This window comes from Dermochelys coriacea, chromosome 9 (assembly GCF_009764565.3).
Source record: "Dermochelys coriacea isolate rDerCor1 chromosome 9, rDerCor1.pri.v4, whole genome shotgun sequence".
Taxonomy (NCBI): domain Eukaryota; kingdom Metazoa; phylum Chordata; order Testudines; family Dermochelyidae; genus Dermochelys; species Dermochelys coriacea.
The window spans coordinates 19,573,143-19,596,794 of NC_050076.1; the positions used below are offsets into that span (position 1 = coordinate 19,573,143).

At 41.2% G+C, this 23,652-nt stretch overlaps 1 long non-coding RNA gene across 1 annotated transcript; it reads right to left on the minus strand.

Annotated features, from left to right (window-relative positions):
* Positions 1-583: 583 nt before the first annotated feature.
* Positions 584-8,346, minus strand: LOC122455793. Its single transcript, XR_006274262.1, has 3 exons — positions 8,251-8,346; positions 6,851-7,269; positions 584-4,412 (listed from the first exon to the last, which is right to left on the minus strand). It is a non-coding gene; the product is annotated as an uncharacterized LOC122455793 (long non-coding RNA).
* Positions 8,347-23,652: the final 15,306 nt, after the last annotated feature.

A 23,652-nucleotide genomic window follows, 5' to 3' on the forward strand; every position in this document is an offset into this window, starting at 1 on the left:
TGTATATAGAAAAGTTAAATGCTGTTATGAAATGTCATGCACAAAACAGACTCTACGAAGTTACATGGAGTCATTATGATTATTACATATACATCACCATAAAGGTTGTGTAATGTACTGAAGAAGGAACCACAGATGCTGTTTTGTTTTGCAGTATGTAAGTGTTGAATTAGAATGACTGAAGATATGAATTAAATGATCTTCCTTTGCTAATTCATTAGTTACAAAAGAATGTGTTTCCTTTTGGATGCTGAATGTGTAGGTTCATATTATCCCCTTGGTCACAGAATCTGTGAAAACTAACAGATCCAGTCCAGGGTGGCATGGAAGTGTTGCTGAGGTACCATCATTCCCATCCATAGTCACAGTTAAGGGCAACTGCACCTGTATTACCTTTCTTTGGTCAATCAAGGGCACCCACTTTTAGGCTTATGGCTCCCAGCCATCACCTCTCTTGGGTGGAGACCCATATCTCTCTTCCTCCTCCAGGATTTTTTCAGGCTGCTCAGTTCCCTGCCTACTCTGTTATTCCCAGCAAGCCAGACTGACTAAACTGGCCAGCATCCACATTTTGGGGTCTCTCTTCAGAGACTATAAACAGTGTAATTGCCCACAGTTATAGGTTAACACACAACTCTTTCTAAGCAAACACATTTATTTTTAAGGTTTATTCTTAAGGCACTACATAGAAAACATATTAAAAACAATAAAAGAACCTACACACCTGTTAATAAGCTTATCGGAGGTCTCTCTCACACACACACACACACACACACACACACACACACACCCCAACTCCAGCAAGGGCTCAGATAGCAGCTAGTCTTCAAACCAGTCTGTGATTACAAGTTCATAACAGCTTCAGCTCAGAATAAGAACTCCCATGCATAGGTTAGTCCATAAAGGAGTCTTTGGCTTCCTAAAGGAGTGATGCTGCCCGGAGGGAGGTTAGAAATTGGGAGCCACGGCAGATGCTTAGAGCCTCCAAGCTCATAATCTTGTGAGTCCTGTAGATCCTTCAAGATCCAGATGTGGCTATCAGGGCAGGGATCTATTACTTTAATAGTAAGAAAACCCAATCTTAGCGGAAAGAATTCATAGGAAATGCCATGAGCACAATGAGCCACATGTACAATAGGCCACATAAGGTACAATATGGCCTTTAGAGTCCTAAAATGTTAAAGTCAGAAAGTTTGAAGAAATGAGGCTGAATTTTCAAAAGAACTCAGTGTTGGCTTAACTCTGCTCCAGCTGAAGCCAGTGCTGAAATTTCCATTGGCTTCAATAAGAGCAGAGTTAAGCCAAAGCTGACAGCTTTTAAAAATCCCATCCATACCGTATAACTTGCACTAGGGAATATTTACGCACAATGTAGTCTATTTTTTTAATTGCTATTAATTTTTGTCCACTTCTGCTACAAAATCATGCTATATTCAGCAACATTTTCCACCAGGAAGTCCACAAAAACAGTCCATGGAATATTATGGAAGCCAACTTTGTAGAATTCTTCAGACAAGAATGTGAACAGTGCTAAGAGATACAAATTCACTCTTGCTTTGTGGTCACTTCACACTGTACAGCAATTGGCAGATTCTTTTTTCTAATCCTCATTAGGTGCATAAGCTCTTTCTTCTAAGGAAGCCATTAGACCCTCTTTCATTTAACTATTTAACCACACATCTTCAAGTCACAGATGCATCAGGGTATCTTTTTTTGATAAAATATGAACTCTATTTCTGTATCAAAATAAAATTATAGTGCACTAATTTAATGACACAGCTCTTCCTTTATATGGTGTCTGAAAATAGGTCAGTAACAGTTTCCAAATTACCCCAGTAACTTCTGCTGATGTGCTTATTTGTTCTCATTTATGACTAGATCTGGTTGACATGGCTAATGAAATGTATCAGGGGATTCCCTGCCTCAGATTCAGAACAAGTTTCATTAGAACACCTCAGAATGGAAATTTATCTTGAGCACAAACACTTGGCTCCAAGAAGGTATGAGCTGCCATTTTGTATAGCCACATGTAAAGATTATACATGCTGACACTAGCATCAAGAAAGGATTGTGGAAACATTTTCCCTTCCCATTCAGACTTATGATTTCAGCACTTTTCACCATCTGGTGAAAGACTTCAAAGAAGAAAATAATCTTGCAATGTTTAATTTTGCTATGTATTTGGAACATTATTTTATGTCATTATAATCTTTTATGTCATTAAGTGTGATTATTTGTCCTCCAAGGAAGTTCCTGTTTACAGTGAAAGAGTGTTGGAGCTTAGCCAGATACATTTTAAATGGAATGGTACAAAATACTACATTTTGTTATAAAAGCTCAAATACAACATTTACAACATGGAAATGCACCTAGCATTTTGCATTCTGATGGCTTTCTGTTTTGATCTTATTGTAGTGTTAAATAAACAAAAATGAACTAAAGCATAATTATGAGTTAAATTTTACAGTATACCAAAGAAATAGAGGACCTAATTGAAAAGGGTGGTAATGATGTAATTAATTGCCAAATTGTTTCTATTTTCATATTGCTTATTGTTTCCTGGAGTCAGTAATGGCATAAGGCAAAGTGTATTCCGCACTAGAGCTAGACAGATAGGAAGGAATATTATTCATGAACATTTTGTGGATTCTAATTAGAATTTTTCTGCAACAGCATTCATTAGCTCTTTCCTTCTCTTTTTTGTGGATATTTGTACTAGCAAATATTTGTTTCCAAGAATGTATGTAGAAGCAGAAAGTGTCACAAAATTTTACTTGCAATAGAAGTGTCATATAGCCATTTTATTTGTTTGTTCTAATGAACGCCATTCTCTCAGCATTGTTTGGAGCAACTGGTGGGTTGGTGTTGTATAGCTATGTGAAAGGTGATGGACACACAGGCAGTAATGTCAGATGCAACATAGGTATCCTGCCAAATGTGTGTTATCCTAGCTTCAAGTTTCTCTTCCTAAAGCTGGGAGGAACAATGATGGCAAGGCCAAAGTCTGTTAGGCTGTCCCACAAGGACCTCCCTAACTCTGAAATGTTGTTTGCACATTGGTGATGCTGTGACGACTCCCTTAACGTGGCGACTCCGTTCATGACTTGCTTTTGGGTCATTGCTCTGTCGAATGTATTAAGCCACTGCAGCCTCTGTGTCAATTTTTAGTCTATGTTTCCAGTGGCTTAATATCTCTCTCTCCATCTCTTTGGCAGAGGATTTTTTTAAAAAAAAATTGGGGGCCACTTTTATTGCAATAATACAAAGATTTCCTGCATTTCTAAACTGGTGGTTACCTATCCACTCATCCATTGATTTTTGAGTCAGCACTAGACCAGTTTTTTTATATTTATTGTGTAATATTCTACACTTTTCCAACAGGTAGATATTCCAACATGTAGCAAATATTAGCATCAAACCCACTGAACTTCAAGTGTTCATTAAAGGGCTTCTTTCAGGAAACGTAGACTGGCAAATTCAATGAATGTGCATGGTAGATACAGTATATTGTTGTATGTGGGAAGGACAGTCACCACAGCAATGGACACTGGGCCTGATCCATCACAACATTACTCCAGTTTTACAATTGTAACTCCATTCAGTGAACTTACTATGACATAAAACTGGAGTAATGCAGTGATGACTTGGGTCCATGAAATTCTATAGTATACAGGCTGAGACATCTACCACAACAATTCTTCTTATTTGGGACACAGAATTCTCAAAGAAGCAATCATAGCTCATAGTTCACAAACAGCTGCCAGGCTGAAATTTGTTTATATAAAAATTCAGCAATCAACTTTGGAACCAAAAACAAGTATGTAAAAAATATGATGTTCCTGGAAAATTCACACAGATAAAAGGGCTAAATCCATAGAATAATTTGAACATTACAGCCCAGTCTACCCTCAACAACATATCATTAAATCAAACATAACAATCAAATTCCCTGCATTTAATCAGATTAAGGGAATCTATTCTCCCCTTGTTGAATATGCATAGCTCCCATGAGCACAAATGAGACTTAAATGCATGTATTGGAGGGAGAATAGATTCCATTAAGACCCCAACTCTTACTCACATGAGTAATTCCTATGCATGTGAGTCAGTGAGACTACTCATGCATGTAGGATTACTCACATGAGTACAAACTGCAGGATCAAGCCCTTAAATAAGTAATATACAAATTCTAATCTGGGATTTAGCATTGACCACTATGCATAAAAAAACTATTAGCTAACAGAGCTGTACAGGGGTCAGAAGGTTAAAGGACTCCTTGGGTCTTTTAATTTGCTGTTTGTTCTTCAAACAGCCTGCAGGGGAAGTTGCAGAGTGATGTAATGCTCTCCTTCCCTTCTCAGTGCAATGGAGCAAAGCGTCTACATAGCGCTATTGGCTTCTGCTGCCAGCATCTGAGTGAAAGAGAGAGAGTACTGAACATGGGTCTCCCCACATTACGGCTTCAGCTAAAGGAATATTTAATCCTTGAATCTGATTTGGAGGAAAAATAATCTTTCAATTTTATTTTTAAATGTAGAAAGAAGATATAGTATAAGGCTCTGTCCCCACTATAGTTACACTGCTGTGGCTCGCCCAGATTTATCATCAGAGCATGGCTAGCAACAACCATGGTTAAACATGGTTGTCTTTAGTACACTTTCAGCTGTAGTTTGAAGAGAGCCTAGATGATCTGAAAATGTGAGGATTGTACCAGTGCATTGGACTGACAAGCATACAGAAAGCAAGTGCATAGAATAGAAATTAACAAAATGCAAATTTTGCACTGCTTTAAGTGCTGCTATCCTCTTAGCTCTTTATAAAATACTGTAGACATCATTTGATCATATTTTTAGCCTAGGCAACTAATTTTTAACTAGGGAACTATTTTCTGTCTTATATCATCTGCTCCCCCTCCACTGCCCCCCCCCCCCGCCATATACAACAATGGACTGTAGGTTTGGGACAAAAATCACAGTTTTAATTAAGCTAATGATGCCCAGAACTCAATTTAGTCTCACTTATGTGTGTGTTATGCCACACAATATGTGCTGCAGATAAGGTAATGTATGCTTCTTTTCATACCAAAAATCTCTTAGAAACACTGAGACCACAAGCCCAGTTCTCACAGTGCTGGGTTTACAATGCAGTATACACATACCACAACAGCCTGAAGGTAAAACCATGACTCCATTGAAGTCATTATGAATTTTACCATTGTCTTCAATGGGTAGGTCTATACTCTATGCTCAGCCCAGATCTTTGGGATATGAGCTTGTGGACTCGATGTTTCCAAGCCCATGCTTGAGCATCCACACTGCATTGTAAACCACAATTTACCATTGCTGGACCTAGGTCTGGCCATGCTCATGCTTCCATACTGCAGGCTTTTTGAATCAGGTCTGCGACTTGATCTACGTCCACACTGAAAAATGGCAGAGCTTAGACCCAAGTCACAGCAGGACTCGGGCTCTGACCCATGTCCCTAGCAAGGTCCTAGATCATAAGTGCTTGTTGATCCGGGTCAAACTGATTTGTGTGTGGATGGAAGGGGGGCTTGGGCTGAAACCTGAATCAGAGTAGTGCAGTGTAGACATACCCAATGGGACCTGGATTTCATCCAGAGTAAAGAAGGGGCCCGATTCTCTGAGGTGACAGAGATCTGTTCAGCCAACAGAGGAGAGCCTAAGAAGAGCCAGTTATAGCTCCCTGCTTCTCTGCCTAATTCTACCCGAGCTCCAACCATGGCATTCAAGGAGCCTAACTTCTAACCTACAACCGCAAGCTACAGTCCCAAAGGAACTATCCACTAGCTGAGGATAACTGCACTGCACTCTGACACAGACTCTGGTAAATACCCTACGCTGTGGTAGTGCCCATCTGAGGAAATACAGATGTTTTCCTCTCCCTTAGCGTAGCCTCAGAATCTACTCTATAGCCCATAACATAGCTGCTTCTCTCTTCCTCATCTGCAGTAAAGATTGGAGGCAGATAAAATTAAAGAGGAGGAAGGCCATACATGGATCATGGAGTTTAGCCTAGAAAAGTTAAACTATATTTATAATAATTTCTTATTTATTATATATTTTTGATCCCAATGATTGTACATACAGGATTCTCTTCACCCACTGATAAAATACATTGCTATTGTGAGCAGAAATGGCACTCAGAAGCGTTTTTAGGAGTAGAAGGATAGTAACTACAATGAACTTTTCAATTTGACAATGGGCTTTTTAATCGAGCCAGAATGGAATGGCTGAAAACTGAAGCTCGACAAATTCAGACTGGAAATAAGGCATAACTTTTTAAGTGAGGGTAATTAGCCATTGGAACAATTTACCTGGGGTCATGGTGAATTTTCCATTACTGTAATATTTAAATTACAATTGGATTTTTTTCTAAGCTCTAGGAATTACTTTGGGGAAGTTCTGTGGCCTTCATTTTACAGGAATCTGACTAGATGATCACGGTGGTCCCTTCTGGCCTTGTAATCTATTAATGAAAATAGTAACTAATTTACTGAGACATAATTTAGTCAGAAGACTGGGGCTAACAGCCTTTGTCATAGAATCCTCAATGACCAAAGAAGCCGAGGACTTTTTTTTATATATATCCTCTGAAAGATAATACCTCCAGTAGCATCATGCTCACTGGGGTGTTTCTTCAATATGAACAGTAATACTTTGGTCCTGAACCAAAGAGGCCAGTGCCCACCTATACATTACATTTTATCTCATTCTCCTTCCATTCAACCAACTTGAATTTAATCCAAGATACAAGTGTATACGGAGGGCATAATATAATGATCTCTAATTTAACTGAACGGGACAAATTCTGCTCTAGTTTACAGTACCTGGTATACACAGGCGTAATTATGGGAGACGCTGCAGCTTCATCTCTCTCTCTCTCTCTCTCGCACCCATCGTCTTCAGTATGTTGCGCATTAAACCTCTGTAACTGAGAGTGAAATTTGGCTGTATGTAGATATCTGTTTGTTGTCAAAACATTGCTGTTGTGTGATTAATGATGTGACCTTTCTTGCCAGCAAGTGTGTTTCTGATTGATTAGTGAAGATGAGCTCAAGTATGGAAGCATACCAGTGTTAACCTGATACAGCCACAGGCACCGTGAATCACTGTGAATTTTGTTTATTTTGAACATCCTGTTAATGAAAAAAATATTCTAATCCAAACAATGCATTTCCTTCAGCTCTCACCACAAAAGTGTTGTGTTGCTTGAGAAGAATATGCTTCAATTGTCCCTGTTTTGTTCCTAAAATAGAAAAAAAAAAGCAATGAAAAATTATTAAATACACTCCTTAGCAATTGTTCAGCTACATTCAGTGTTAATTATTCAATTTCTTTGGTTATTTTTCATCAGGTAAATGAGAAGAGAATGGAATCTTTTCACTCCAATGTTCATTTCTCAGAATGCTGGCACATGTGGAGCTAAGTTTCCAGAGCAAGCTGCAAGGTGCACAATAATAACCGCACACACAGATAAGCAGAAATATTTTCACAAAGGCAATCGGAGTGACTGGTGTAACTGAAGAGAATAAAGGGTTGTTTCTTTTTAATATGTGCATTTTGACACCTCACTAAGCACTCCTTTAAAGACCAAATTGTGGCTAGCTTTGTCTAGGTGAATAAGAAGGGAATGAGGATACAAGTAGGTTTTCCCAGAAAGCACATTCATACCCATGCATAGGGGTCAGCTAGAATGTGGCTGGGAAGTGGAGCCACTGCTCCATGTTAGTGCAGAGGGGGATGCACTCATAGCCTCCATAAAGGGGGTAATGCTATGACCTTTTAAGCAGTTCAAACAAATTCCTAGGCATTAACTTGATGTGCTGTGTACCACCCAAACAATCCCATAACTTTTTTCTGAGGATTCCTCCTCTTTTCCTGTTCTTATTATCCTCTCTTGTGTTTTATCATATTGTGCTCAGTTTAGGTTGTAGGGTAACATTTTCAAAAGTGCCTAAGTCAATTCCAGAAATGACTAAGATACTTAAGAGTCATGGAACATAAGTTCCTTAAGACACTAAAGTGCTTTTAAAAATGTTTTCTGGAAGCTCTTTTGAGCAGGGATGGGGTCTTGGCTGTCATGTAAAGCATCATGTACATCTCTGGTGCTGTAGAATACAGCTGTTAAAAAAAATTATCCTCAGCTGAACCAAGTTGAAGCAGAACTCATCACACACACACTCTCCTGCTTCACTGATCTGCTTCTCCCAACAACCCCCTAGACTACCTTTAGGAGACCTCTTGGGGGTAATGATGCAGACTATGTGGCCACTGCACCTTCTGCAGGCTGTTCAAGATAACATAGTGCCTGAGTTCTGTTGGGAAGGGGGAACGAGGCAGGAAGGGACAAGTGGCAACAGGGACTGGTTTCATACAAAATGAGTTTTGCAAGGGTTTGTTTCAAGTTTACTTACCATCACAGGGAGACTAGCCCTTTAAGGGAAGATAGATCTCAGCCTACCTTTGACAGAGCCTACTTGCAGAGGTGATACATCGGGGGAGCATTCGGGGCTATATGCCCCATCAGATTTGCGGCTTGGCTTGTACTGAGCATACTCACATGGACTGAGCATGCTCAGTAACACTGCTGAAGCTGACTGCCCTTACTCTGCCCCCCACTATCGGCAGGCACAGGTTGTCTCTGCCTACTTGCTTCTCCAGGTGGAGAGAATGAATTAAGCTATGTGACAGATGATCATGCAACTAAATGAGACCTCTGGGGGGAGGGAGGGTTAGAAAAACAAAAACCCATGGATAGTTGAGGGAGGATGGGCGCAGGAGGTAGAAAATCTGAGGTCTATGGATAGCCAGGGGAGACAGCCAGAAGCTGGAATAGGGGCAGGGCAGGACTTGCATATTCTCTGCTTGCTCCAAGAGTAGGAAGAGACAGTCCCTTGGGGAGGAGGTGCTGGGTCCGGTTTCAGATTGGGATGAAGAAGGTTCCTGTCCAGGAACAGGAACCTCTGTGAATCTATACATCCCGAAGGAGAAGCACTTTATTTTGAGTGTACTTAGACTTAATAAAGGAGATCCCCATCAGAGGAATTTAGTCTTATAACTTTTGGACTGTTGTTAAGGAGCCTAGAAGAGTGGGAAACTGGCAGGGTGCTGCAGATCCTAGGCCATAGGGGATGCTCAGGAAATGGCTAACCAGTTACACTTGCCATTTAAGGGTTCAGGCAAATCCAGAAGCCATGCAGAACTGAAGTCCTGTGTGTTAAGGTGAACCTCAGCTACCAGCTTTAGCTCACAAAGACGTGAGAACTAGTATGAGTAGGATTTTCAAAGCCCTAGTGACTAGTAGATCAGACATGAATAAAGTCTGCTTATATAGAATTGACATTAATAAATATAATTCACCTGTAACTGTATTTGTTAGGTTTGATTTGATCTGCATTGTCTTATTCTTTATAACATTTTTATACTAATTTGTTTCTTTTGAAAGTGTATATTTTGTGTCAGCTGGTTGTGGGGTTGTGTGTGCATGTATGTTGATTTACAACTTTAATCTCATTATGTTAGTACATGGGAAATTGATCTGAGTTAGCAGCTTTTTGTTTTCAAGAATGGGAGGTGCACAGCTCAGGTTAGGGAGCCTACTTTCTGCATTTATTGGTTTCAGCTAGAATCAGGAGGAGGCATAAGGTGATACCATGTGAAGAGTTTTTCTTCTCAATATTTCTGACCTGATTGAAACCAGGAAATACTGGATCTCTCAGGAGAAAAAGCTGTGCTTGTAAGATTTCCAGTTTGATTGCATGGCCAAAGAGCTTCAGGTACATTCATACTGGGTGAAAATAAACATCCAAAAGTTTGGATTTCAAACATTTCAAACCATCAAAATAGCTTGCAGCAACTTCTAAAGGGGACTGGCCCAATAATTCTATTTAAACTTACATGTCTAACTCAAAAATGTCACAGGAATGAAGGGAACCCAACATCAATGTGAGTACAGGATTCACAGCCTCTTGCAAGAGAACGCTCCCAGCACCCTTCCTGCCTTAGTCAGGAACAACAGAGCAGGCTGATTCCTTAGTCATTTAATATCCTCCCCAGAGAACAAAAAGTTGTCTCTTACAATGGTGTTAAATGTTATAGGCCAAGATTTTCAAAAGGGAGTAATGATTCCATGCCCAACTTGAGACACCCCCAATTTTCACAAAGTATTGAGCACTTTGAAAATCAGTTGCCTTTAAGGTGTATCAATTTGGGCATCCAAAATCATTAGTCACTTTCCTTAAATTGTAAGTTCTTTAGGGCAGGACCTGTGTTTGTGCAGTGCCTAGTACAGGTGGGGTCCTGATCCAGGACTGGGCTCTTAGCTGTTACCATAATACAAATAATAAATAATAATAATAGCTTTTGGAAATCTTGACCATTATCAATAGGATTTGTTCTTATTCCTTTCATTACTGTTACATTTATCTACAGAGCATTACTAGTCAAATCAAAAGACTATGATATATAAATAAGGAAATTACTAGTAAATATTACATTATATCATGGCAATTTGGCCTGTCTCCTTGGGCTCCATCAGCTTTTACACACAGCGTGATCTTCAAATCCGTGCAAATGTCCAGCAGTGTAATATCCAGTTCCGCTACCTGCTGGTCTCTTTTCTCCTTCCCATCTATAGAGTGAGATTTTGCCACAGAACATTCTGATTCTGACCCTGTGACAATTATAAATACTGAGTTTATTTGAGTCAGAACCTTGGATTTCAGAGGTAAAGGACCATACTGTCTTCCCTATCTCCCCTGGTAGGTGGATGGAATTCATCAAATTCATAACAGTCTGTCAGTGTGTGCTTGACAATTACCAAAGAACAGTGAAGGCAGCACACGTCTCTGTTTCTTTTACATGAAGTGCCTTACTCCTGGTATCTATTGCACTTGTGGCTTTTGTCTTTTCCCTGCACCTATATGTATTACTAACTTGATGGATGAGGTTGCTCCATGGATTAGTGGACTAGCCATTTACTTCTGGAGACCTGACTTAAAAATGTTTAAGTCACAGGTGATAATGACTGTGATGTCCTCTCATCCTAAATTCCATTAGCACACATTATAATACTAGCACACCATTTAATGCAGTTGTCCATCTATGCTCAAGAGATACCCCTCCCTGGATTAACAATGGCCTGGTACCTCAGATATGAGGTGTATTTACAGAGCAGTAAGATGAGGCCTGCACAGCACTTGCCTCGGTAAAACCTGACTCCAGCAAGTGCTCTTCACCCCTCATTTTTGAGAGTTCTCCATTTTTAAAAAAGAATTATTGTGAAATAGCTCCAAAAATCCCAATAACAATAACAAAGTTTCAATATTTCTCTTTTTAGTCCGTAAAAAACACTTTCTTACATTATAAAATATAGGTGCTTTGAAGGATAAACTTGTTGTTTCCTAAAATAGTCCTCCTGACTACATCAGCAAACAGGTGCCAGGCATTTGTTTTTGTGTAGTTCACAATAACTTCACTCTTATGTAAAATAGCCCTTATGGCAATTCCATCAAAATAAAGCGTGCCTATTTAAACTTGGAACCTGGAAGACTTGCAATGAAGAGTGCTTCTGCAGAACTGTTAAAAACTTTAAATCTGGATTTTGTGGATTAGGCAGTCAGTCCTTTAATAATGCTCTGTAATCTTCTGTATAAAGAGATTCAAAATGTGATCTTGATTCCTTGTCAGGAACTCTTTTGTGTTATGTCAAACTAACAAAAGGTACTAAGGAATAAACAATCAACCTACTTAAAGCAATGAGAGGAGGAAAAAGTTCAGAAGGGGTTAAACTGAGGGAGAAAGAACATGAGGAGGTATAATAGCCGACAATAAGATAAATACCAGGTACATGCCAAGAAACTTCAAAATTTACATCAGGTACAGTTGCCTGTGAACCACAGACACTTAATCATTCACCTCAATCTGCCAGCTTCATTTTGGGCAATATGCTCTGATTCAAACTGATGGCAAGTATCTGAGCCAAGTAAGTGAATATTTTTACTAAATATTGTCTGTCATATCATGTTATTTTGCTTTGGCTTCTTTGCCGTATGCACTAGTATGACGTGGTGCAATCTAACATGATGCGTCATAAGTGACTTAATGCAACATGACAGAAAAGCATTGCTGCCATTTCAGAATAAACACCTGCTTTTAGCAGTTACTGAGCCTGCTGAAAGCAGTTACATAAAATGTGTATCTTGGGTACCAAGAGAATATATTGTGCTTTGCTACATGTACATCTCAGATATATTCCATAACACACTCCTTATTTTTTCTCTTTTACATCACGAAATGTCTCTCTATATTTTTGCTCCAGAGGAAATAGTGTGTATATAAAAAAATCTACTCAAAATACAAATGGAGACACATAGGGGAAAAGCTAGTATAACAGAATGAAAATATGTGCAGTGCTGGCAGCAAATAATACAGCTACCCATTAGTAATAATAGTAGTAATATATTAATAGTAGTAATAAACAAACAGATTTAAAGAAGGGGGGAACCTCTAAAATTACCCCACTCTTGACTTGGAGTGTCCATGTCTATGGATGGAAGACTAAATTGGTTACCATACCCATTGAGGTCACTGATCTGCATGATGAAATTGCCAACACTAATCAATGTGGTAGTTGTCTGTGATGTGAATGCCTGTCCACTGGGAACTGGCTGTGACCACCAAACTCATGCCACATTTGCTATATATAAGAGCTAGGTCTTATTTATTAAAGAACATGCATTTTTTTAGGCCAATAAACAGCCCTCGGATTGTCACTGACCTTCGTTGCACTCCTTGTTGATACTAGTGGTATCTCCTAATCCCAAAAAGCTTCAGGATGAATTTTCTGTGCTGTGAATCTTTATGCCAGGTTTTACCAGTATTATTACACACTGAAGTGGTGGTGAACAAAATGGGCATGCTAGTGACCTTTGGCTTATCAGATCAGGAAAGTAAAAAAAGAGATGGTTTTCAGAAAAGCATGAGCTTAGCTCACCAGGCTGTCTTCAAAAGCAATAAAATTGTTTTGGAGGAGGCAGAAAAGAGGTATCTGTAGGTAGAAGCAATGAAGAGGGCATTGGTGTGTTCTTTAAATATCTTAAATTCTTTGAAGAACAACCTGCAACTGTCAGTGTCTACAAACAAGATTTCTATCCACAATATTTTCCCTTCCTTCCCAGGAATGAGAACATCACACCTATGTATTATGTGCTGTACTAATTAAAAATTGAAAATGGGTATTTACTAATATGGACCTGATCCTACAATCAGATCCATGCAGGTGCAGTTGTTTGTCCATACAAGGTTAAGGCTAAAGCATGGTAATAGGAGAATGGCACTTTTCAAATTAATGAAAATTAAATGTTGCATTCATGTGGGCATATATATGTAGAGCAGCCATGTAAAATTGTTACGAAAATTTACCAGCCTTGGCACAAACTACATTATTCTGCCTTTTACTATGATGATTGAAAATAATGAGAAAACTAAAGATATTTGACTCACTGATCAAAAAATACATACTTGCCTCAAGTAAGCAGAATTTGCAAGACCGATTTAGAAAGATATAGATGAAGGGCCAAATTCTGCTGCACCGATTTACACCAACAGACAATTTGGCATATAGGGTCAGATTCTTCTCGCACCTGCATCGGTGGAGTTACTTCTGATTTGTACCAGTATAAGTGAGAGGAGAATTGGTCCCATATTGTGTTGGTAGATAGTCAGAACTCCTGAGTTCTGTTCCCAACTCTGCCACTGACTATCTTCAGGCAAGTGGTTTGATTACTCTGTACCTCAGTTTCCACATCTATACAGTAGGGATGATGATGCCTTTCTTGCAAGATTTTTGTGAGGTGTAATGAATTCATGTTTGTAAAGTGGGTTGACGTCCTCCATTGAAAGATTGTGTAGTATATAGATATTGTATGAAATAAGTAAAATATAAGGTATACAGACCTGGTTCAAGCACTTCTGAGGTCCCCTGCAAAGCCATGCATTTAGGCTCCTACAGCTGCAAGGCAAAAGTTTCACTGCTCAGCATCCCTTTTCCGTTTGCTGCCAACTGCTCTGAAATGTTAGCATGGGGCCTGGAAGGAGAGATTCAGTCCTGATGGAACTCAGAGGGCTGGAGGGGCAGCCCAAGAAATATATCCAAAGCTCATGTGTTTCAGATGGGGCCACAGGATCTTGTGAGATAGGCGGAAGGGGAACCTTCAGTGTGCCTCAGGCTAGCTAGGGCTGTGATAAATGAGAAGACATCCTGATTTCCCAAATGGCTTAAGTTATTTTTACCACAGAGCTTTGTCAGCTCACAGCAGCTGAAACTCCACACCGTGCAGCAGTGAGGCGTGCACAGTAAACATCACACTAGCATTGCAAGCTGTCCCTGGTGGGGCACCACTCCCCCGGCCCCCAGCCCGATGCGCACGCACATACACACCAAGCCAGGGTCCCTTGTACTTGCAGGTTGTCAGCTTGTCTAAGCCAGCCCTGAAGGTAACACAGGCAGAATGAATATTAATGTACATAGTGTTGTAGTTCATAAATGTAGCATTCAGATAATCTGGGGTTTGGGTTTTTGTTTTGGTTTTTTTTGTTTGTTGTTTGTTTTTTAATAACTAAGCTATACAATAGCATAAATTTGATAGCACCACAGGCCAGATCCTGCAGTCTTTCCAAATGCAAACCTTCTTTTGACCTTCGATTGAAGTTAAACAGAGGGATTGGGCAAAGCGGATTTTAATTTTATATTAAAAATGGGGACATTGTTGACTGTTTTTATAAAGAGGCCCTGAAGAGTTAGTTCCCTTGCTATGCCAGTCCAACAAGCTGGCAATCTATTTAATGTAGTTATTTGATTCTGCATTCATTCTTTCATTCATTCATCTATTCAGTCATTCATTCAGACACTCGTTCTTTCATCCCCGTCCTTTTGCAGGAAGAGAACATAAGCCATTAATGGCATACTTCTCAACTGTCCTGATTTACACTGAATTTGCATCAATAAATCTCTTTGGCCCTCTTCAATTTAGCATTATCCTCATTACAATGAGGGTTTAAAAAAGAGATTAAAAAGATCAGATTTTTTTTTAATATCAATTGTTGTGCCATGATTAAAGTGCTGGGGATTTGTTATTCAATACCTTTAATATTCATGGCTCTCTGGGTCTTTATAACTCATTTTCACAAACCATCCATGATTTTTATGAGTGTGGCCCACTGGTTGCCCTGTCAGCATTGAACAATACAGCCTTAAGGTACACTAGCAACAAGGAAATCAAGAAGAATCAGGTAATAACAATACTTAGCATGTAGAGAAAGCTTTTAAATCTTCTAAGTACTATGCAAACTTTAATCCTCTGTCAGGCAGGAATTATTATTCATATTTTACAGATGGGGAGACTGAGGCAGAGAGATTAAGTGACTCACATAAAATAATGGAGAAAATCACTGCTAGATCCAGGATTAGAAATTGGGATTTTCTGGATTTTAGGCCTATGCTTAGGCTACTAGAGCATACAACAGAGTACTAATTTGATAAGAAAATATAGTCATCTCCATCATTGTGTGGCACACTGCATTGGAAAAGAGCAAGTGTTATGCAAAGCACACAAAGTACACTGAATCTGCTGGGCCCCACGTAAGCACTCAGAGATGTGCATCCAGATCTGGGGCTGGTGCTTTGCTACCAAAGTAGGCATGATTCAAGACAATAGAGGGCTACTCAGGGACAAATGGACCATGTATCCAGTTCTCTTTCTGACCAGGCATACTATCTACTGTAAAGAGTGGACATGGTCCAGCTCGCTGTAAAGTTGCACATCTGACTTTGCCGTTTCTACAGGACCTCAGCTCATTATCTTGTCAGGAAGGTGTTCTGCAAAGCTGCCCACAGTGCTTGTGGCCTGCTGTGTGTTTCTGTTATCCAGCAACACTGTGTTGGTACCCAAGATCATGATGCCATGAGCCACAACTAGCTGTGAATGGGTGTGGCCTGTCCATTATTTTATAGTGGCTCTCACTTCACCATCTGGTTCAGTAATGACTTCCTCGATAGTCCTCACTAATACACATCCCCCTGTATTTCAAATGGACACTGTCTCCATTAGACAACTGGCTGCACCCTGTTGCCATGGGGTCTACTGTCCTATCATCACAGTTTGCTCCTGGATTTTGCAGTCACTACTAGCTACAATGCTTGCCAGTAGGAAGGAATGCATAACATGGACAGATAACTCACTGTTGCTCTCTTCTGATGGACATCACTTCTGTTTGATGAGGGTCTGATAATTAGAGAGCATTCCTCTGTTGTAGAGCTTTTTGGAACCTGACTTTTTCCCCGTTAGTGCTTGGTTCCATTGAGAGAGGGGGAAGGGCAGAAGCAAGGGATGAGTAGCCCATTAACTGTGAAGAAAGAACATACAACTTACACCTTGTAGTCACTGAGAAGGAATAATTTACATGGAAACCATGGCTCTGTTATGTCACACCTGAGTGCAGAGAAGTTATGGCTGCAGTGGGTATGGCAACCCAAAAGTAGGGTATGGCCAAAGGACAATCTCCAGACTCCTCCCTCTAATAATGACTGCCCCTACACAGGGTGTTGCAGGAGGAGTATATGTGAAAGTAGACAGAGACTGCCTAAAAGTACCAAGAAGTACAAACTGTGACTCGAGCATGTGCAGTGGAAGGCAGGGAGATAGCTTTTGATAGACATCTGCATTCCACTTGTTGCCGCACGCAACTCTTAAATACTTCTCTCTTGGGACCCCTTGGTCCTGCATTGGTATGTGTGGCAGCCCGTGATGCTGCTTTGAATACATTTCTTCCACATCCCTTCACTATGACCAGTGCTTCCTTTGTTCCAGTTTGCTTGGGCTGGGCACCAGCACCTGCTACTTGCCGCATCAATTATGAAAGTAAAAAAAAAATTGCTTGAGCCCCAGCGCCTCTTTCGTTACAAATTAAGCACTGACTATGACACATCAGACATGGGATTTAATGGGAGCAGGAGCAGCAGCATCTGAATGAGTCAAGAATATATTTCTGTGCATGCTTGTGTGCCTTGATGGTGCTTTTTTTGCACTCAAGGGGACAATAGAACAATCTATGAGAGATACGTGGCAATGGTTGGGATCTCTCTATCACTCTCAGGGCCAATATGCACCTCTTACAAATGTGAGAATTCCCACTGAAGAACACCGAAGCCAGCAGGGATTATTCACATGGGTAACAGTTGTAGGATCAAGCTTTCGTATCCAGCCGCTAGATGTCTCTGTTTGCTGTTTAGAATTCCAGGCAGTGTGTGGTTCTTAGTAAATAAAGAAGAGAGAGCTGGAATTCAAGCAATGTGGAAGTATGTTGGTTTGTGGCTGTAGTTGTAGTTTTTTTGTTTAGTAAACATCTCCTGCTTAAGAATAGTTGTGATTCTATATGTCATACCACTGGTCTGCATTTGTTTGCCTACTTCTCTGTTCACTTGGTTCAGAAATCCATCATCATTTCAAATCAGTACCGGCTTTACAATGGTGCCACTGGCGCCATGGCACCAGGCCCATGCTCAGAAGGGGCTCCAGCCCAGCCCGCTCCACCTGCTCTGTGCCCAGAGAGCTGGCTCCTCTCTGCCCCCCGACTCCTCCCACCACACACACCACTTGCTCCTCTCAGATGTCTGGCCACGGCTTCTCTCTGACCCTGGCCCTACCTGCCGGCCCCTCCCTGGCCCCTCCCCACTGCTTGCTCATTGTGGCCAGCTGAGGACTCCTCTCTGCCCCCATCACTGGCAGGATGCTGCCAGCAGAGCTGGGGAAAGAAAGGAGCCCTCAACTACTGCCACTCTGGGGCAGTGACTATCCTCTTTGGGCTCCCCAGGGGCAGGCCCGCCTCTCCCTGAAGCTCTGCGGAAGCGGTAGGCTGGGGAAGTTGGAGGCTGCCTCCCCGCCCACGCCCCGCCACCCCCGCCCATGCAAGGAAACGCCTCCTCCACCGTGAGCACCATCAGTGCCAGGTGGGTAGGATTGGGTGGCGCCCCAGGGCACGGGGCCGCTCTGTGCTCCCGAGCTTCAGCACTGTGCTGGGAGGAGGGGAATCCCTGCTCTGCACTAGCTCGGCTGGGCATGGGGGAGTGGGTCTGTGAGGGGGATGCTGGGATGTGAGGGGGTGGGAGGCGCTGGGCCGTGGGGGAGGTTTGTGTATTTTGGGGTGCTAGGCAGTGTGGGTCTGTTGGGGGCCACTGTGTAGTTGTGGTGGGGGGCCTGTGGGGAAGGGTACTGAGTGGTGGGGTCTCTCTGGGGTACAGGGCAGGGTGGTGGTGTTCAGGGCACTGTGTGGGGGGGACGGTGCTGGCACAGCGGGTTCAGGGGGTGCTGGGTGTGGGGCAGGACCAGCTCTAGGCACCAGCAAAGCAAGCATTTCCTTGGGGTGGCACAATTCCAGGGGCGGCATTCCAGCCACCCTTTTTTGCTTTTGCTTGGGCAGTTGCGCTCGAGGACCTTGGAGCAGCAAAAAACCTAGAGCCGGCCCTGGTGGGGGGGCTGTGTGGTGCTGCATGGACCCACTCCCACGGGGAAGGAGCATGCTGGCAGCAGAAGGGCTGGGTGGGCCAGTTTGTAAACAGTGCACTCACACAGGGCGGAGCAGGGCCGCCCCAGCCCTTCCATGCCCCAGCCAGCCCCTCACTCCAAGGTCCAATCTCCCTGCGCCATGTTCCATTGCCCGAACAAATATGTTCGGAGCCGGGCCCACAAAAAGTTAATCCGGCCCTGTTTCAAATACATATATTCTCCTACTTTAAGTGAATTTTTGGTACTTCATTCTGTGACCTTGTTAAGGTGTTGCAGCTAATGGTTTGCTTCTATAAATTCAGAAGACCCCTGCCTTTTAATAGACCTACATAGGGCAATAGGCTGTTGATGTCAGAGAGCATTAGGGTTGCCAACTTTCTAATTGCACAAAACTGAACACCCTAATCCCACCCCTTACCCGCTCCATCCCCGAGGCCCTGCCCCCCACTCACTGCATTCCCTCTCTATCAGTGGCTTGCTCTCCCCCACCCTCACTCACTTTCACTGGGCTGGGGGAGGGGATTGGGGTGCAGGAGGGGGTGAGGGCTCTGAGGTGGAGCCAGGTTTGGGGTGCAGGAGGTGGCTCCCAGGCTGAGGCAGAGAAGTTCAGGGTGTGGGCTCTGGGGTGGGGCCAGGGATGACTGGTTTGGGGTGCAGGAGGGGGCTCTGGGTTGGGGGGGGCTCAGGGCTGGGGCAGAGGGTTGGGGCATGGGCTTAGCTCTGGTGACTCCCAGGCAGCAGCACAGTGGGCACGCTGAGGCAGGCTTCCTGCTTGTCCTGAGTCCACACTCCACCCTGGAAGCGGCCAGCAGGTCCAGGTCCTAGGCGGAGGCGTGGCAGGCGGCTCTACATGCTGCTCTTGCACACAGGCACTGCCCCCCCCAGCTCCCATTGGCCAATGGGAGTGCAGAGCCAGAGCTTAGGGAGGGAGCAGCGCACGGAACCCTGTGCCCTCCCTCTCCCCCCACACACCTAGGAGCTGGACCTGCTGGTTGCTTCCAGGGCACAGCGCGGAGCCAGGACAAGTAGGGACTAGCCTGCCTTAGCTCCTCAGCACTGCCGACCGGACTTTTAACGGCCCAGTTGGCGGTGCTGACTCGTGCCACCAGGATCCCTTTCGACCAGGTATTCCAATCGAAAACCGGACACCTGGTCACCCTAATTAGAGCATTCTGTTCTGATCCTGTCTGCTTTTATCACAGTGTTGTCATTTGAATCTGGTGGATAATAAGCTTAAAAAATGATAATGAGATAGTAGGCTATTAGAGATTTTTCAATGTCTCTCTGTTACTATAAACAAACATACCTGTGAAAACCAGGGTCTCATTTTGCTGTAGGCAGGTAAGAAACAAAGAACAATATTTGACAGAGACAGACCCAGTTGAAAAATGTGGATCCAGGTTCAGATCCAGATTTCAACCCCCACAAAGTTACAGTTGTATGGATTTGGGGTTCCAGTTTGTGCCCATCTTTATTTTAATAATTAATCCATGTATTTGTAAATTGGGGATTAAATGTGTCATTTTGTCAGGAACAGAAAAGCGGATCACCATTTTTACAGTTTAATTTAAATCAGTTTTGTAGGCGAGGGATCATAGGGACAGCAAAGGAAGAGCATCATTTCTTAGACTATTCCCAGTAGAGTATACCTGCTCCCATGCTGGCATTCTGTTAGAGTGACCCTGTTTGTAAACATCACAAGTATAACTCTTACATTCAGGCTCACCAGCCTGGAGAACCTGACATGTGAGGGTTTGTGTTCGTTTGTTTTTTTAGGAGTCCTTATTCACCAAGTTTTCAATATGGTTTTAGTCTTAATCTAGTCATCTTTGTTTAAAATGGAAAACGGCTTTTGCTAAAACTAATTTGTTTAAGCATCTACAACCCTGTAATCCATATTTTATAACTAAATCTACATATATTTTAGTACTTTTATAGCCCCTCCATTACTGTAGTATCTGAGTACTTCACAGTCTTAAATGTATTTACCCTCATAACACCTGTGTGAAGTACAGCAGTGCTGCCTGTTATCACATTTTACAGATGGGAAACTGAGGCATAGGGAGACTAAGGCTCCTATAGGAAGTGTGTGGTAGAGCAAGGGACTGAACCTAGGACTCAAAAGTTCAATACTAAAACCATAACCACTGGACCATCCTTCCTGTGAATGTGTTCTTCAGAGCTATACAGAATTTCAGTTTCATCAGCCCCCCTTTAAAATAACTTTTAAAAAGTCAGAGGCCCATCAAAGTCACAGCTAGTGAGAAAACAGAAAACATTTCACAGGAAAAATTCATGAGCTTGTTAACATTTTACACATTTTCTGACCAGATCTCCAAAAAAAAAGGAGTACTTGTGGCACCTTAGAGACTAACAAATTTATTTGAGCATAAGCTTTCGTGATCTAGTTACATTTTGAAATGTAGGACTTCCTTTTTGAGGGAAACATTAGGATCTAATATTATCTTCTTTACTCTTTTTTCACATGCATTGAAGAATCCTCAAGAGATTTTTTTTTCTTTCAAAGCACAGTAACTAGATCCAGCCAAATAATGAAAAAATCAACTTCAAAACTATACTGGAGAATAAACAGCTCAAATTGTATTGGCTCCTATTTGTGGGGTCATAATATTCAAATATTGTAAATATTTGGGTGATTGTACTGTATTCATGAAATGTTTGTTCAAATTAAAAATTTCTACTGGAAGTGCATTACTTGTCCTTTGGTATTTTCTTTTTTAAAAGTTTCACTCATCCAGTTAGACCAGAAACAAAACCATATACTCTGAATGACTGTATTCTATGCTTTCCTAATACCAAATATTTAATATCATTGCTGGATATTTCACAATTACTCTATAGACTGTTAAATGTTCACTCATTATATATTTTCAAATACAAAATGTATTTACAAAACACAAGACTAGTTTTCAAAAAATTTACTAAACAAAAAATCAAATTTACCAAATGTTGTATTAGATTAATACTATTCAGCTAGTCTTAATGGTAATATTTCATATCATGCATCAGGTTTATTCCTGGTGCAACTCCAGTTCTATCAGAGAAGTTACATAGGGCTGAATTTAGCTGTAAGACCTATTAATCTATGTTACCCTCTCCTTTGAATGATATTTATTTTTTCACATAGCATCCTGTTTGCCCTGTGCACACTACAGCTGCATATTGAAGCAGCACAGAAAAGACTTCGGGGATTTCCCTACAATAATACCGAAATCTCTTTCCTGGTTAGTATTCTGCACCACCATCCCATTTTGCAGACATTTCCCCTTCTCCAAGATTTCGATAGGCTACATTTATCTGCATGGAGCAGCAATCAACATTTATTTGCCCATGTATTTATATAACTCAAATCTTTCTGTATCTACTGCCTCATTATTTGCTGTTCCTCCATTTGAAAAGGTTGGTCTTTGTGCCTCATCCAAAAAATACCATGTTTGTGTGTGTATATGCATGTGTGTGGAATATATGATGGTGTGGTGTGAAGATTTTAACAGTATGGTTGGAAAATGTTTACATTACTCTGGGAAAGCCATAAGTGTGTTATCCCTGTCAGCCCAAACAGAATCTAGTCAAACCTCTTTTCACCCCATGGGATATTTGGTTTATGCCACATGCGTTACAATTGTGGATATGTTTAAGAGTTTTAAAAAAATATTATTTGAACTATTTTTTGTATCCCTCCACTTGTAAAGCCAGTCTGCCTTTGAAACATAAAATCCTATTCTACAGGCCTTGGAGGAAGAGAGAGAATATATATAACAAATACAATTTAGTAACTTCTAAAGGTGATCTAAAAGAGCTATATTATATATCAAGAGATCATGAATTTAGGGTCTGGTATTTTATGACATACCTAAGAAAAGAATTACAATCCTTGTACCACAGACAAAGTGGGATTATTATCTTCTTTCCAGGGGTATAAAGCACCCATTTCTAGCGATGATAGTTTCAGAGCTACTGGAATTTACATCTGTTACTGGCCCAGAATTAAATATTACCTAACCTGCACCAGACCAGTATAATTTTGAGGGTCAATTTCATAGTACGTGGAAAAGCAGACTTTATATATAAACTACTTACCTCAAAAATGTTTTCCATATATATATAGAGAGAGAGACTCTGAAAATTGTTCAAAGATCTGGAAGATTAGGTGGAAAGGTATTAGTTGGCAGAGTACAGGTGATTCATACATTGTAAATGCAACTTATCACATATTTACCATGTGGATGATATCACCATATGTATGTAGTATTATTATCCTAACACACATATGCAAACAATCAAAACTGGGGGCAAAATCCTGACCCCATTGAAATCAATGTCAAATCTCCTATTAATTACAAAGGTGAAAGATTTCACCCTGGGTCTCTTCCATCATTGATCTGGGTATTGTTTTGCTCTACTAATAATATATTTCCAGAATGAAAGATGAAAAAGATCACTCTCTTGGAGCAAATTTTTCATACAGTAAGCCAAGTTTGATTTACTTAGTACAGTGTTTCTCCACCTGAGGATTGCGACCCCAAATGACAGTCATGAAAAGTAATCAGAGGGATTACAAGGCATTGAAAATTGTATTACAATGTAAGGCATAGAAAATCCAGCTGCCCCACTCCCCACACACCTTTCCCCTCCAAGGTCAAGTATTCTCTGTCAACCTCTCAAAACACACACAGAGATAAATTATGTAGGCTTATCATTGCTATCATTGATACATTTTTTACACTTACTTTTATAATAAATGTGAGGAGTCATGAAAATATTTTACTTTGTATACAGGATCTGAACAGATTGAGAAACACTGACTTAGTCTTTCTATAAATTTGCAAATTAAATATCCATTTCTCTGTCTGAGGCCAGTCTGTTAGTCATGCTGGCCTTCCTATCGTAGAACAGTTTGTTACCATTATCAAACTGTTCTTTGTCTAATGTCTACCATATAAACTTTCAAAGTGGTTTTAAAATACAGCTCTGATGTTGAACCCCAGAACAACTTGTTATAAGCCCCCAATTCAGCAAAGGATTTAAGCATGTGCTTAAATCCA